At 40.4% G+C, this 14,547-nt stretch overlaps 1 protein-coding gene across 3 annotated transcripts in view; it reads left to right on the forward strand.

Annotated features, from left to right (window-relative positions):
* LOC138761309 (transmembrane protein 132C) overlaps positions 1-14,547 on the forward strand; it is a 988,143-nt gene that overhangs the window by 441,967 nt on the left and 531,629 nt on the right. The window contains exons 1-2 of one of the 3 annotated variants that reach the window (XM_069933210.1): positions 4,276-4,445; positions 4,599-7,834. The exons of 1 other annotated variant lie outside the window; for it this stretch is intronic. The gene's annotated coding sequence lies outside the window, so the exon portion shown is untranslated. Of the gene's footprint in view, positions 1-4,275; positions 4,446-4,598; positions 7,835-14,547 lie in introns of those variants that run through there. One more of the 3 variants, XM_069933209.1, reaches the window with a different exon arrangement.

Genomic DNA, 14,547 nt, shown 5'->3' on the forward strand with positions numbered 1-14,547 from the left:
TGTTACAATTTTAAACTTTTCTTTGCTTTTGTATTTATTTTATTTTTTTTTAATGTATTTATTTTCCTCAGTTTTTTTGCCAGTTGTCTGAGGTTGTTATTTGCTTGAATTCTGGATAATGGGCATTTTACTTACTTGATTTAAGAATTTGTGTTGCAAATTTTAATTCAATATATTGGCCTCTGGCAGTACTAAATACAGTACTAAAGTCAAGTGGATAAGTCCTGCCTGCCTTCTCTTCCTTCCCTCCATCAGAAGAAAAACTATTGCAGAAAGCAGCACTGAAAGATCGATCAACATCACCAGATTCAGATGGGTAGTAGATGGGGCACATATGATGCTATATTTCATAATATTGGTGACACGGTTAGTGTAATAGTTAGTGCAGCACAGTTACAGTGCCAGCAATTGGGACTGGGATTCGAATCCCACGCTGTCTGTAAGGAGTTTGTATGTTCTCCCGTGTCGACATAGATTTTCCCTGCGAGCTCCAGTTTCCTCCTACTGTATGAAATATACCAGGGGTTGTAAATCAATTGGGTGTAATTGGGCAGCTTGGACTCGTGGGCCGAAATGGCCTTACTTGTGTTGTACATCTGAATTTAAATTTAAAAACTTACCACAGTTGGGGCAAATTCTAGCTTACATTTGGATTATTGATCATGTTCGTCAGCTTGGAAGAAAATGGGTGCATTTTGGTAATGGATGAGCAAAACAAAAGCACTTCAGTCTGTGCAGTCAAATAATGTTTGACTTAATCACACAGGCCAGGTACATGAAGTATATACTCGAACCAGGTACCAGGCAACTGCTGTCACTCGGGGCACAATTAGTTCTTGTGAGAATGAGCAGGGAGATGGGAAAAGTTAGATGAGGAAAGAAAAATTGTGCAGGTCATTTGAACACACTGAAATTTTCATCAGTTTTGCTTGCTTCTGGAATTGACCTGCTCTGTAGAAGAGGAATTGTGGCTCTTCAGAATGATGATAAATTATTCCATTCACAATCTGCAGCAGATGAAATCAAAGTGAGCTTAAAAATATCCTCACTGAATACTAGTTGTGTAATTGGCCATTTTCAAGCAAACCGGCTGTTCTTTCACAGGAGAGAAAATAAAATGTAACACAGTTGATCATGACTTGACACATTTGCAGCAATAATCTTTTAAGCCCCAAAATAGTTGTTATCTTAGTGAGGCTTACTTGATTGCACAAAGAAAGTTAGTTATTTTATGGTGTTTCCTTTTTCAGCACATGGATTAAGAGGTGCAGTGAAATGAGCATTGAAGAGGACAAAGCAATAATCCCAATTGTCAAATTTGTATTGAGATCAGTTGACAATTGATCTGATGAAGTTGCATTAAGGAGGTATGGGAGAAGCAACAACATCAAACAAAAGACTTATTAGAGCTAGTCAACCTTTTACATTGCTTGGAGGAATATATTTTAAGGGATAATGGTCAGGCCCACTGCAGGAATACATTCTAGCAAACGTAGGTCATGGTCACTGCAAGAAAATGCAGTGAACAGTAAAACTCTTGGTATCCAGCACCTACGGGGATTGGTAGATGCCGGATAAGTGAATTTGCCGGATACTTGAAATTGCGTGTTGCGCGGATTGGCGAACTGACTACTAGGGATGCCAATTTAATACTTCCGTATTTTTTTTAACCTATTTATTTTCTGCAATTTTTATGCTGGTTGCTTGAGGCTGCCGCTTGCTTGAATTCCGGATAATGAGGATTTTACTTTGTTTGGCCAAGATGATCCATTCCTGGGGCCCTTTGGACCCAAGTCTCTAACAACCAGAATCCTGGCTGCCTGCCCATAATTACAAGTATACTTAGTTTGTGGTCAATGGAATTGTATCAAAGTAGCGCTATAAGTAAATAAATGCAATTGATTCAAATATTTTGCTGAATATTTCATTGTCATTACTTATAACGTAAAAGAAGATCTTGTAAAAAGTGTGATGAGATGGTGACAGAGAACTCCCTGGTTCCTATGGAGTTTTGGTGTGTCTGTGGTGGCCATTAGCATGTACTCTGCTCAGAAATAGCTTCAGGAAATTATCACCAACACAATGCATTCCTTGCTGTGTTGCTGAAGGTGTTTTCTTGACCTATTTTCATCTCTTACTCAGCCGATGGGCAGATCACCTGAGCTACACTGAGGCTTCTCTGAGGGCTGACGTTATGAAACCTCGAGCACAGAGGAGTTATTATGTAGTCTGCACATTGTAAGATGATCACAATTGTTATAGGAATCCAAAGAATTGCTTGAAAATCCTAATAACCGAAACCTGGTTGTAGCATAGTTTATTGCCCCTTTTATCTGCTCACTGATATTTGGATGAGAAACAAGGTGGGTGTAGATACTTGCCCGAAGGTGTTGTCAGCATGGAACTTGCACAATTTTGGTGCTTTTGGTCGGTTGGCAGTGTTATAATAGGCATTTAATAAAGCCCAGGTATTGTGATTTAAGGATCTGCATTTTCATATCATTCCAATTAACGATCTCCTGGACTCGAAAGAATAACAACAGTAAAAGTGACGAGGTCATTGGTTCTTCAGAATACAATGTTAGTAACTTAACACATTTGCAAACACGAAATCACTTGATATGTCTTGGCCAATTTTTATTGCTCAGTCAGCATTATCATATCATATTGTTGTATAATGCAACAGTACTGTCGCATTGTCTCACTGACAACATTATTGGTTTTGTGATATGCTGGGGCTAGAAAAAAACACTCTTTCATTTTCACTTTTATAAATTCCGCAGGCTATTCCTGCAGGAGTTGACTCGGCTCTCTCCTAAGGCACATGGTTTCTGCAGTTCCTTGTCAGCGACATGAGTAGCAGTATCTAAAAATGTGCAGAGGTACACCCTTATCACAGTCACCTTTTCTCCTACTTGACTGTTCTTGTTCTGCCTAATGCAGAGAGTCCAGAGCCAGGATGTCCTGACATCTAATCTTCAATTCAAGTTCACTTGGGACTGTAAGCTGTGTGAAGCCATGAGTGGCTGACCTAAGGTATGATTCCTGCAGAGCATCAGCTGTCAATCAGCCTGATTTAGCCCTTTGGCCATAAAGTAATAGACTCCTCCCCCGACGGCTCATGGAAACATGTTCAATAGTTATGTAGGTCAGCCTGTGTTTTTTGGGAATGTTTTTTCGGATTAGTATTTTGAGGATTAGAATTTTTGTTACATTCAGATACATATGGATTAAGAAGCATAGATTAGTTGACTTCAAAGTTCAAATGTAGAGTGGAATTTTTTTTTTTATCCAGTTGTACACTTTCATATGCCAGAAGTAAGATGGGATGATCAGTTCATGCATACTTAACAGAAGCTGAGCCTATTTTGCTCTTCTCGTTGTTTTGCTTGAATGAGAAAGGGAGAAAACTGTATTAGACATTGGAGGTAAAAGTCTGTACAAATACAACCTGAAAGAGCAATTCCTTGTCACAAACAGGATTCAGAATGTTCATACATAAGATCCACCCATTTTAGTTATGGTCAACCATCACAACTTGTCACGTTGGGGTATGACGCAGTGTTGTGACCGCCACAACATGTCACGGTGGGGTATGATGCAGTGTTGTGACTGCCACAACTTGTCACGGTGGGGTATGATGCAGTGTTGTGACTGCCACAACTTGTCACGGTGGGGTATGACGCTTTGTTGTGACCGCCGCAACTTGTCACGGTGGGGTAAGACGCAGTGTTGTGACCGACACAACTTGTCAAGGTGGGGTATGACGCAGTGTTGTAACCGACACAACTAGTCACGGTGGGGTATGACGTAGTGTTGTGACCGCCACAACTTGTCACGGTGGGGTATGACGCAGTGTTGTGACCGACACAACTTGTCACGGTGGGGTATGACGAAGTGTTGTGACCGACACAACTTGTCATGGTGGGGTATGACGCAGTGTTGTGACCGACACAACTTGTCAAGGTGGGGTATGACGCAGTGTTGTAACCGACACAACTTGTCACGGTGGGGTATGACGCAGTGTTGTGACCGACACAACTTGTCAAGGTGGGGTATGACGAAGTGTTGTGACCGACACAACTTGTCATGGTGGGGTATGACGCAGTGTTGTGACCGACACAACTTGTCAAGGTGGGGTATGACGCAGTGTTGTGACCGACATAAATTGTCACGGTGGGGTATGATACTTTATTGTGACCACCACAACTTGTCATGGTGGGGTATGATGCTTTGTTGTGACCACCACAACTTGTCACGGTGGGGTATGACGCAGTGTTCTGACCACCACAACTTGTCACGGTGGGGTATGACGCAGTGTTGTGACCACCACAACTTGTTGCGGTGGGGAATGACACAGTGTTGTTTCCGCCACAACTTGTCATGTTGGAGAATGACGCAGTGTTGTGACCGCCACAAATTGTCATGGTGTGGAACGATACATTGTACGTGAGCGAGAATTTTCCTCTCTTCGTGTATGAATGGCACCAACCTTTTAAAGTTACTGCCACATTTAAATCTGAAATTGTATGATGTGATTCGAACAGACTGGTTAATATTTTTGTGTGTCTCTCTCTACCATTGCTTTTCCTTTAAAGCAGAGGGCAGATGGTTTATTCGATGAATGGGGATAACAGAATTGTCAGAGATAAAAATTCCCAGGGATTCAGTGTTGACACTCCAAAGAGTAAAGGAGAACATTGATGGAATTTCAGAGTCCATCCTGGAATACTGCAGAGATGATAATTTGCCCAGAATTTTCTCCTGAGGGGAGCTTGGATTGAAGTGCAGTTACATATTTGGTCGGTGTGCTATGCAGGGGGTGAAAAAAAAAACACACGGAAGCTGTGACTGAGCTGAACCAACCAACAGATTTTACTGAAACTCTCCGAGAGCTTATCAACAAGACCCTCATGATTCTCTGCCTCCCACTCCCCCCCAACCAGGACCATTGTGACGTGAGCCCAGTGTGAGCCTGAGCATTGTGATTATGGTAAAATATGTAAATGATATGGCCTTATATGTTGACCCTGCTCTCACTTGTTGGCTTGTAACTCCTCCCCTTTATCCCCCATAAAGGCTGTCATGCCACAATCCCGCCCCCAGTTCGAGCCCAGGTCAGGGAGTGCCAGCAACAGAAGGAAGTCTGTCCATCTCTGCTAATAAAAGCCTTCAGTTCCAGTAACTTCAGACTTTGTGTAATTGATTGTGCATCAATTTTATTTGCAAGATTTTATTTTTCCTCGGAGCAATGCCAAGTACATGAAGTTGGATCAGCTAGAAATCAACCTGAGACAGGCGACAAGATCGCGCTCAGGCTCCGCTGTTTTGAAAAGTTCTTCATAGCTTCTGCTGCAGCTATCCGGGATGATGAGGACAAGCTCCACCTGCTATTTTTGTACAACGGGCCCCGAGTCTACCGGATGGTCCAGCACTGCCCGAGAGACAGAGAAGTCATGGACACCCTAAAACACCAGTACAAGGTACAGGTGAATGAAGTCTATTCACAGCACCTACACAACTCGTGCAGGCAGTGACTTGGGGAAACATTCAATGACTTTGTCAGGACTCTAGAGGAGCTTGTGAGGGACTGCAACTGCCAGGCTGTGAGAGTGCAGAACAGCACACTCAGCTTCAGATCAGAGACGCCTATGTAGCAGGTGTCCGGTCCGATTACGTGAGGCAGAGGCTACTCGAGCAGAAAAGATTGAGCCTACCTCAAACAACCAAACTGGAAAAAACCTTGGAAGTGGCCATGCACAAGGCAGAACTGTTCTCCAGCGAACATGCGGCCGCCGCGTGGGGGACATGCGCACTGCCATCATGGGAGATGGGATCACAAACCCCCTCCAGTCCTGAGTTGAACTCTTCAGCAGTTAGCGATCACCTGAAGTGCTGCTTCTGCAAGCAGGGCAAGCGTGCAAGGAAACATTCCCCTGCCAAGCACACTGTCTGTTCCAAATGTGGGAAGAAGGGACACTTTGCAATAATCTATATAGTCTAAGCAAGCCTCCAATCCCAGCAGGACTGCATGCGAACGGGGGCCACCATTTTTAATGCAGTCACTTCTGCTGCTACCTCCGGGGATGTGAAACTACTGACTGCAATGACGTCACTTCCTCCTTCCCCCTCTTTCTGGCGAATGATGACCAGGCCGCATGCACCCCATGGGGGCCGCCATCTTAACCAACCACCGGCAAACAACAGAACTCCTCAGGCAACAAGCTAATGTTGGCATCAGTAACCCTGGATCAACGCAGACCACACCAACTTTCCAGAGCCATGATGGACGTCCAGATAAACGGCTACCCCACTGCCTGCCTATTCAACAGTGGGAGCACGTTGAGCTTCATTCACCCGAACTAGCACTACTCCCTCAGCGTGCAGTCCAAGAGGCAAAGCTTCTCCCTAGCCTCCCAATCAAAATCAGCCAAAATTCATGGCAGTTGCACTGTGACACTGACTATCCGAGGCACGGTATACTGTGACATCAAGCTCCTAGTACTGCCACAGCTCTCCACACCCGTCTTATTGGGGTTAGACTTCTAGTGCAACTTAAAGAGTGTTACCCTGGAGTACGAAGGGTCCCACCCTCCTCTCACTGTCTTTAATGAACAGTTTGTGGACCTGCCTGCCCCTCCCTCACCACGTGACTGACCAACAGACCCAAACCCAATCTCCACAGCCAATATGCGGCCTCTCCACGCTCTGGATCTCCCCCCTGCACCTATTTGCTAATCTTACCCCAGACTGTAAGCCTGTCGCCACTAAAAGTCGGCAATATAGTGTCGGAGACAGGGCATTTATTAAGTCCGAGGTGATAGAGCAGAGTAAGAGCCCTTGGCGAGCCCAAGTCGTGGTAGTGAAGACCATCAACAGGTTCACCCGGTCTCAAGCATACACCCTACCCTGCATTTCTGATGTGGTGAATCAGATCGCTCAATACAGGGTATTCTCGACCATAGTGTAGGTGACACTTCCCAGCTTCTAATATTTCTCAATCTTAAAACATATCACCTTTCAAGAGAAGTTGCACTAAGCCTCGATATTCTGAATTGTAACTTATTCATCCAAATAAATCAAACTTCGTAATTGCAGCTGTAAATAGCTTTAATTTTTTGTTGATAAAAGCAAATAAATATTTTTATAGCTTCGCACTTCATAATGATGTGTAAAACAAAGCAGATTGTAAATGATAACGATACTGAACTTCAAACAAAGATAAATGAATTAAAATGATAATAAATTATTAATATTGAATAATAATGATAAATTCAAAGAAAAGTTTATCGGGAGCTCATGTCTCTTCCATGGTTATTCCAAGAATGAGAAGAGAAATCCCGGTCCGCTCAGATATTATGACATATGATATCATAGTAACTATGGCAACTCTACAAAAACAATTAATCCTTAAAGGGAAAGTCATAAAACAACCATAAATCATAAACACAAGGTCTTAACCTCTACACATAGACCTTAAGTCTGCTTATCACCAGCTCACCATTTGCCCCAAGGACCGGCAGTACCCTGATTTTGAGGTGGATGGTCGACTATACCACTTTCTGAGAGTACCTTTTGGAGTCATGAATGGGTGTCTGTTTTCCAAAAGGAGATGGATCAGATGGCGGCTGAACACAGGTTGCGAGCCACTTTCCCATACCTCGATAACGTCACCATCTGCAGCCATGACCAGCAGGATCATGACGAGAATCTCCAAAAATTCATCCAAACTGCAAAATGCCTCAAACTGACGTACAACACAGGGAAGTGTGTCTTCAGCATACGTCACCTGGCTGTACTAGTGTGTGTTGTGGAGAATCGATGTTTCATCAAGGTATGGAAAAATATCAGCAGGTGTGGGGGTGGATGTGCTTGCAAAGGAAGGAGGTGATAGGTGGAGAAGGGAGGGAGGGGACAGTAGCGATCAAGGGGAGGAGGGATGGCTGGGTGAAGGGAGGTGGGAGAACTGGAAAGGGAAAAGAGGAGAATAGGTTAACAGAAACTAGAAAAGTTGAGGTTAATGCCATCTGGTTGGAGAGTGTCCAGACAGAAAATCAAGTGTTGTTTCTCCAATTTGCGGGTAGCCTTGGTGGGATAGTAAATAAAGACATGGGCAGACATGTGAGTATGAGAGTGTGACACAGAACTGAAATGGTTGGCTACTGGGAGGTCTCTGTCACTGTAGAGGATCAGCGAAGCGATCTCCCAATCTGCTCCCAGTCTCTCCGATATAGAAACGGCCACAAAGGGAGGCAGTAAATCAGTCCTGTGGATACATTAAAATGTGTTCATTGTTCAGAATGACAGAGTGTAATTTTCAGACAAACACTTTAGATGTATCACAGTAATTGAAATGTGAAGGCTTTTAAAGCAATATTTTAATATATAATAGAATTTAAGATAATCCCTGCAGCTGCCAAAACATTCCGTGTTATAAAATATGAACAGGTTGTGAGAATTTCACAAAAGCAATAAATTTGTGAGAGGTTGTGGCAGAGTCTGTTTCCTTGGCCAGGAGCCATGAAACGTAATAATTGTTGAAGTGTTTGGCGATTTGTTGCTGAGATGAGGAGAACTTTCTTCATTTAGAGGGCTTATATAGATACACAATTATACAATGTGGAACAGGCCCTTCTGCACAACATGACTATGTGCAATAGAGTTTAAAATGGGTTTTAATAAGCTTTATTCTCAATGTAACAAAAATTCTAATCCTCAAAATACTAATCCAAAATACATTCTGTATTTGCGATTTTATCTTAATGAAGCATCTGTTTTTAATGGAATTTTAATAATGTTTCTGGTGGGAGTGAATTTTCTGGTGCACACCTCTTTTGTGTCTCCTAAGCCCCTCCCTTCCTGTTCTTCACACTGTTTGTCACTTGCTAAGGGTAAGTTTGGGGGAACTTAGCTGCTGGGTTACTTTAATGTTTTCTATGGAAAATAAATTGTTAAAATTATCAATCTAAATTATATTGTTTATTGCTAATATTATTATGTTTTACAGTTGGTTTTGTATTATTTTAACTATTAATATAAGTTTTATGGATGTTTTTATTTTACTGGTATTTTGGCTCCATTGCCATGTGCTGGTCATATGATCAACATAGCTTTGCTGAGATTTCACAGTGTAATTCAGTTATTTTGCATACTTTGGAGAAAAGGAGGAAAACTCAAGGCAATGGTTGTGTTATTTTGTCTTCTCCTTGTTAAGTGTAGGATTTTGGCTAGTTAGTTTCTCTATGCAGTTTTTAACTTGCTCACCAGGTGCCACTATTTTCACTTTGTATATATACAGTTTTTTAAGTATATTTGAATGGATTTTAAAATGTGAAATGTCTTCCTGGGCAAATCTTAAAAGCTCCTGGCTAATACTGTGTAAACTGAGTTGAGTACATATTGAAATGTTAAAATGAAATATCTGTGTGTCGTTGTGGAAAAGAATGGACACACTGCTTGTTGCTAAGCGGAGTGAATAAATACTGGAAAGCCGTTCTGTGAGTCATCTATTTTTCAACACCTTATGCCAACCCATTATAAATATAAGCTAATCTGGTTTTCCTGCATTAGTCCCATATCCCTCTAAATGATTCTTTGGAAATTGTTTGCCTCAAATGGCACTGGACAACAGATATTTTTCAAAAGGTTTTCTTCCTGAAAAAAAAAATGGGGATCATGAAAGATAACTTCAAGCTGAACACAAAAGACATTTTCAGGTTTGCTGTATCACGGAGGAAACTGAAGACACATTAAATAAACCTTTATTGAATTTAGCCTGTTTAATCGCATAATGATGGTGACACATTGCATTAGTTCAGCAGACCTAAAAATGTTTTGCCGCTGATTTTCATTTGTACTCAGTATCTGATGCCTCTTGAGTCGGATTCCAACAATAGTCGCCCAGCATTGATGGTTTCCAGTTGCCCTGATACTGCTTTTCCGTGGTCACAATGTCCTAGTGAAACTTTTCATTACATTCGTCATTGACTGCACAAAGATCAGCAGGGAAGACATCCAGGTGTGAGTGTAGAAAATTAATTTTCAATGACACATTGCACTTCCTGGTTTTGTATGTTTGAAAATATAACAGGCAGTCACAAAAAAATAGGTTATATATAAAACAAACTGCATGCAATAGGAACAATTTAAGGTGATTTTCATGATCAGCAGCCCAAAATCCATAAAATATATTCAAACGTGTTCAGGAAGAAAAATCTTCATTGTCCAGGGTAAATGTGGAGGAAAGTTAATAGGTGTTTAATTTCTTCCAGAAATCAAGGGATTGGTGATGAGGGTAGGAAAGTAGAGTTGAGATTGAATATGAGCCACCTTAGAGGATGGTGAACTGGTGAGGAACCAAGGTCAACTGTGGCCTCTTGGGGTAAAAAAAAAGAAGCATTCAGAATTTCTGTAAATGTTCCCTCTCTCCCACAACCTAAGGGTCAAAGCTTAATCTCAAGCTTAAAAAAGAATCCTTTGTAGGTTGGCAAAGGCAGCATCCTCAACTGCTCTTGAGGAAGTAGGGGTGAACATATTGTGAACTGTATGGTGTGGTGCTCCCTCACTGCTGTCGAGTAGGACATGGTTGAGGCGACGTTTAGGGTACCATTGAAGTTGGCAGCATTATTCTGGTTGGTGTGAACCCTTGGGTATTTGTCAATGACAATGCCATTGTATATTAAAGGTAGAGATTAGGATTTCTTGGCACTTGTGTGTCATGACTGTCATAAGCCTGAGTGTTGTCTTGGTTCTGTTGTGAGCAGAGAGGGATTGTTTTATTTTCTGAGGATTCTTTGATGCAGGAATCCATAAATGTATATCTGAAGTTTACAGTTGATGGGACCTAAAGGGTTCATCCAATCTTTGAAATTTCCTGGGAAGACCATTAAAGATTGTATGAAAAGTTTTATAAAATCTCAATTTTGGAAACTTAATTCAATAGAAATAAAAACAATGCTTTTATATTTATTTACAGATGAATAATTAAAAAATTTAATCAGTGAAGCAATGAAAGTGAATTAATGCACATTATTTTTTTTAACCAGTTATTCCAAGGGTTTGTATATAAAAGACCATATGGTTGTTTTCAGAATGAAAACAATTCAACTTTTTGTTTTTAATGTAGAATCAGATGGTTCTCAAAATGACCATCTGAGGTGTTCTTATTTTTGAAAATAAAACGACTGATATCTCTAAAATAGATTTTGATACTTAATGTGATCATGTCATCCACATACTTACTTGGGGACGTTTCATCTTTGTAAACCTGAGGGATGCCATTAATGTTCAATTTTAAAAGCAAAGGAACTTGTATCAATCCTTAAGGGATCCTGCCTTAGATTTGATGGATGAAACTAATTGAATCCAGAAGTTATACCTGATATAATACAGTCCCAAAAGTTGCACTTTTAAAAAAGTTTGTTACATCATTTTTTTTAACTATGCCAGATTTCTGAAACTGTGACTGAAATCTTTGTGTTTGAAAATGACTTGTATCTCAAGACATTTAGTATGTGTACCAGTTTAAATTGTCTAAAATTGGATCAATAATTGAACAATTTAGGAAGTAACTAAAGAGCACATTGGTTTTCAAAAGCTGCATCATTGTATTTGCAAGTTGTCACTTGAGTTCCAAAAAGACCAGACTTAATTAAACATAATATTTAGGGACAAACACACGGCAAAATTACCCAAACTTGTGCTTGGCCCTTTAATAAAAACACATTTCATGACAGCTCTTTTGCTACCTATACCAATATGGCAGTTGATGCATTTTTCAAGGTGAATGAGTAGGGGATTCCACTCATTATCAATTTTCTGGATGCTCATTTTGAAACCTCAGCAAAATTTAAAACCGTCTTTTCGAATGTTCTTCCAACTTTGTTATTTGAGCCGGAACATTTAATGAAGGATCCATTTTTATTTTCCCCAAATGGAAGCAGGAGAAAGTGGTGGGTATATTTTCTCAGAATATGGTAGATATGTAGAATGAGCGGCCAAATGGAAAAAAAATGTTTTTGGCAGGTACTATTATGGCATTTCGAAGACATTTTGACAGGTGCATAAGAGAAGAAAACCAAACGCAGACAAATGATATTAGTTCATGTCGACAAAATGCTCAGTTGGGCTGAATGGTCTACTTCCCTTGTATCTCTACGCTGAAACTACTTTGCCAAACGTGTTTAAACTTCAATTGAATGAGGTATCTCGGCAGAGGAAGAGAGTTACTGTTTCACGTTGATAATCTTTGATCTGTACTGGAAACATTTGGCTATCCAACAGATTGTAAACAAGGGCTTCTCATTTTTCACCTTGAATTTTATATATATATTTTTTTTCTTTTGCTCTACCCACATGCACTTATCTCTTGCCTGAATCCATTTATCAAACACAACACATTCAATTTCATTGTTAGTTAATCAAAGCATCAATGCACAAAACAAATTGCTCTTAAGTGATTTGCTTTTAAATCGAGTAACCTATATGGATTTTGTCAAAATGTCAAAATGCCATTAACCCATGTTTAACTTTAAATCTCAATTTTTTTTCCCACAGTAATCTATTTAAACTTTCTATGAATGTATTGTACGTATAATAGGTGTAATTCAATGGAATCTTCAGTGGACAGTGAACTGTAAATATTTATGCAAATAATAGAAGAGGAATCTTCAGCAATTACATACTTTGTGTCTAAGATACTGCATTTTAGACACTTACAAGAAATTAATTCAAAAGCAGACAATAAGGCAATGTGTATATTAGAAGCAAAACTCTTCTCAGCAGAGTCTTGACCTGAAATATCAACCACTTCCTCGGATGCTTCTTGATCCATTAAGATTTTCTAGTAGCTTATTTCAGTCTGTTTAAAATCTTTGACATTTCAATTATGGAACAGTGCCAATTAGTTGTTGAAGATATAAAGAAATTCCTTGTGAATCAGGAAGTTGATATGTGTGTTACGGGTTATATTGTGGCATGCTGGATGCGAGGAGGAGTGTTTATTTAAACTTCGCGCGCTTGCTTTTCAGCTGTGCAATCAGACCACGTGTACGCTCTGCTACTTGCATCATGCAAGTGTACACACCACATTCCGTCGTGGAGTGGAAGAGATGGGAATGCATCACCATCTCTGCCGCGACTGCCCTACCGACCATGCACAACAAGCTGGGCCAGTCTGTCACGGCAGATTTGTGTGTCAGCACAATATTATATTGTATATTGTATATCAATATGTCTTTAAAAGAGATAGATTGTCGGGGTTCAGTGTTGGTCACTTCACAAACAGAGTAACAAAACACATCTCATTTAAAATGCAAGAGCTTTGACTGAAGCCAGACATTCAATGATTTTGCAAAGACAATGAAACTGCTCTGGAAAGAATTTAAAAAGCAGGTGAAAATAAATAGTCCAGATTCAAAGTGCTGATTAGATCTTTCAAGGATTGGGTTTGGATCCTTGGGGAGGTGTTCTGCTTTTTATAAGGAGAGTGAGAAAAAAAACAAATGATTTCTCTTTTAGAGAGAGAGAGAGAGAGAGAGAGAGAGAGAGGTCAGTTCTGCAGTAGCTTTTGGAGGCTGCAACATGGCAAGCTGGCAGGCTTGTTGAAAGCCCCATTTTGAAGATGGGTTGTGGGTTTTGAGTTCAGCCTGTTGAAAACCCTTGTAGTTCTGACAAGAGGAAGTGGCTGGCTGGAGTGTTTCCCCCTGAAATAAGGGAAACAAGAAGAACTCTGTGATGTAGCTGATGGGACATACACGAACTGATTCCCTCCAACAAGCAACAAATCTCTCTCTGAAACCAACGAGAAGCTTCCTGAACCTTTACCTTTAAGCACTAGAGCCTTGTAAAATTCATAAATGTTAAATTCTGTGCACATTATAAGAATTGCCTGATACCGGTGAACTTGGTGGCGTGAAATTGGACTGTGAATCAAAGAACTTTCCTGAACATGTACACATTATATACACGTGCGCTTAGAATTAGAAGGGGGTTAAGTTAATAGTAATAAGTTACATTTTGATCCTGTTTTTATGTTTAAAGAAAATTAAAAGCAACTTTTGTTTAAGTAACCATTTGTCTTGGTGAATTTCTATTGCTGCTGGGGTTTGGGGTCCTCTGGGGCCGCAACATGTGTTATTGAAGATGGTAAAAGGATTGAACATCTGTGAAATAGTAGAAGGCACAATAACATTGATCTGAGTAAAATTATACACCTTCAAAAGTTCAAGGGAAGCAGAGAAGGAAACCAATTGTATGTTTTGTTTTTGTTTCTAAGCTGCAACATGGGATCATTGCCAACTTAAGACAAATTACATTGGTAAATTTTTTATGTTCTACTTTCAGACTTTTTGGAGGGAGGTTTCATTTGATTTTATTCCTTATTAACAGTGCGGCTATGTATTGAAACTTGGGATGAACATCTGCCTTCTGTGAACTTGTCAGTAGAAGCCATGAATTGGTCTCCCTCTTGGAAATAACATGTGACTACAACTATCAAATCAGTTGGACAGTTGTGGTGGAACATGAATCATTGGGCAGCAAGGAACT

This window comes from Narcine bancroftii, chromosome 4, assembly GCF_036971445.1.
Source record: "Narcine bancroftii isolate sNarBan1 chromosome 4, sNarBan1.hap1, whole genome shotgun sequence".
NCBI lineage: Eukaryota > Metazoa > Chordata > Chondrichthyes > Torpediniformes > Narcinidae > Narcine > Narcine bancroftii.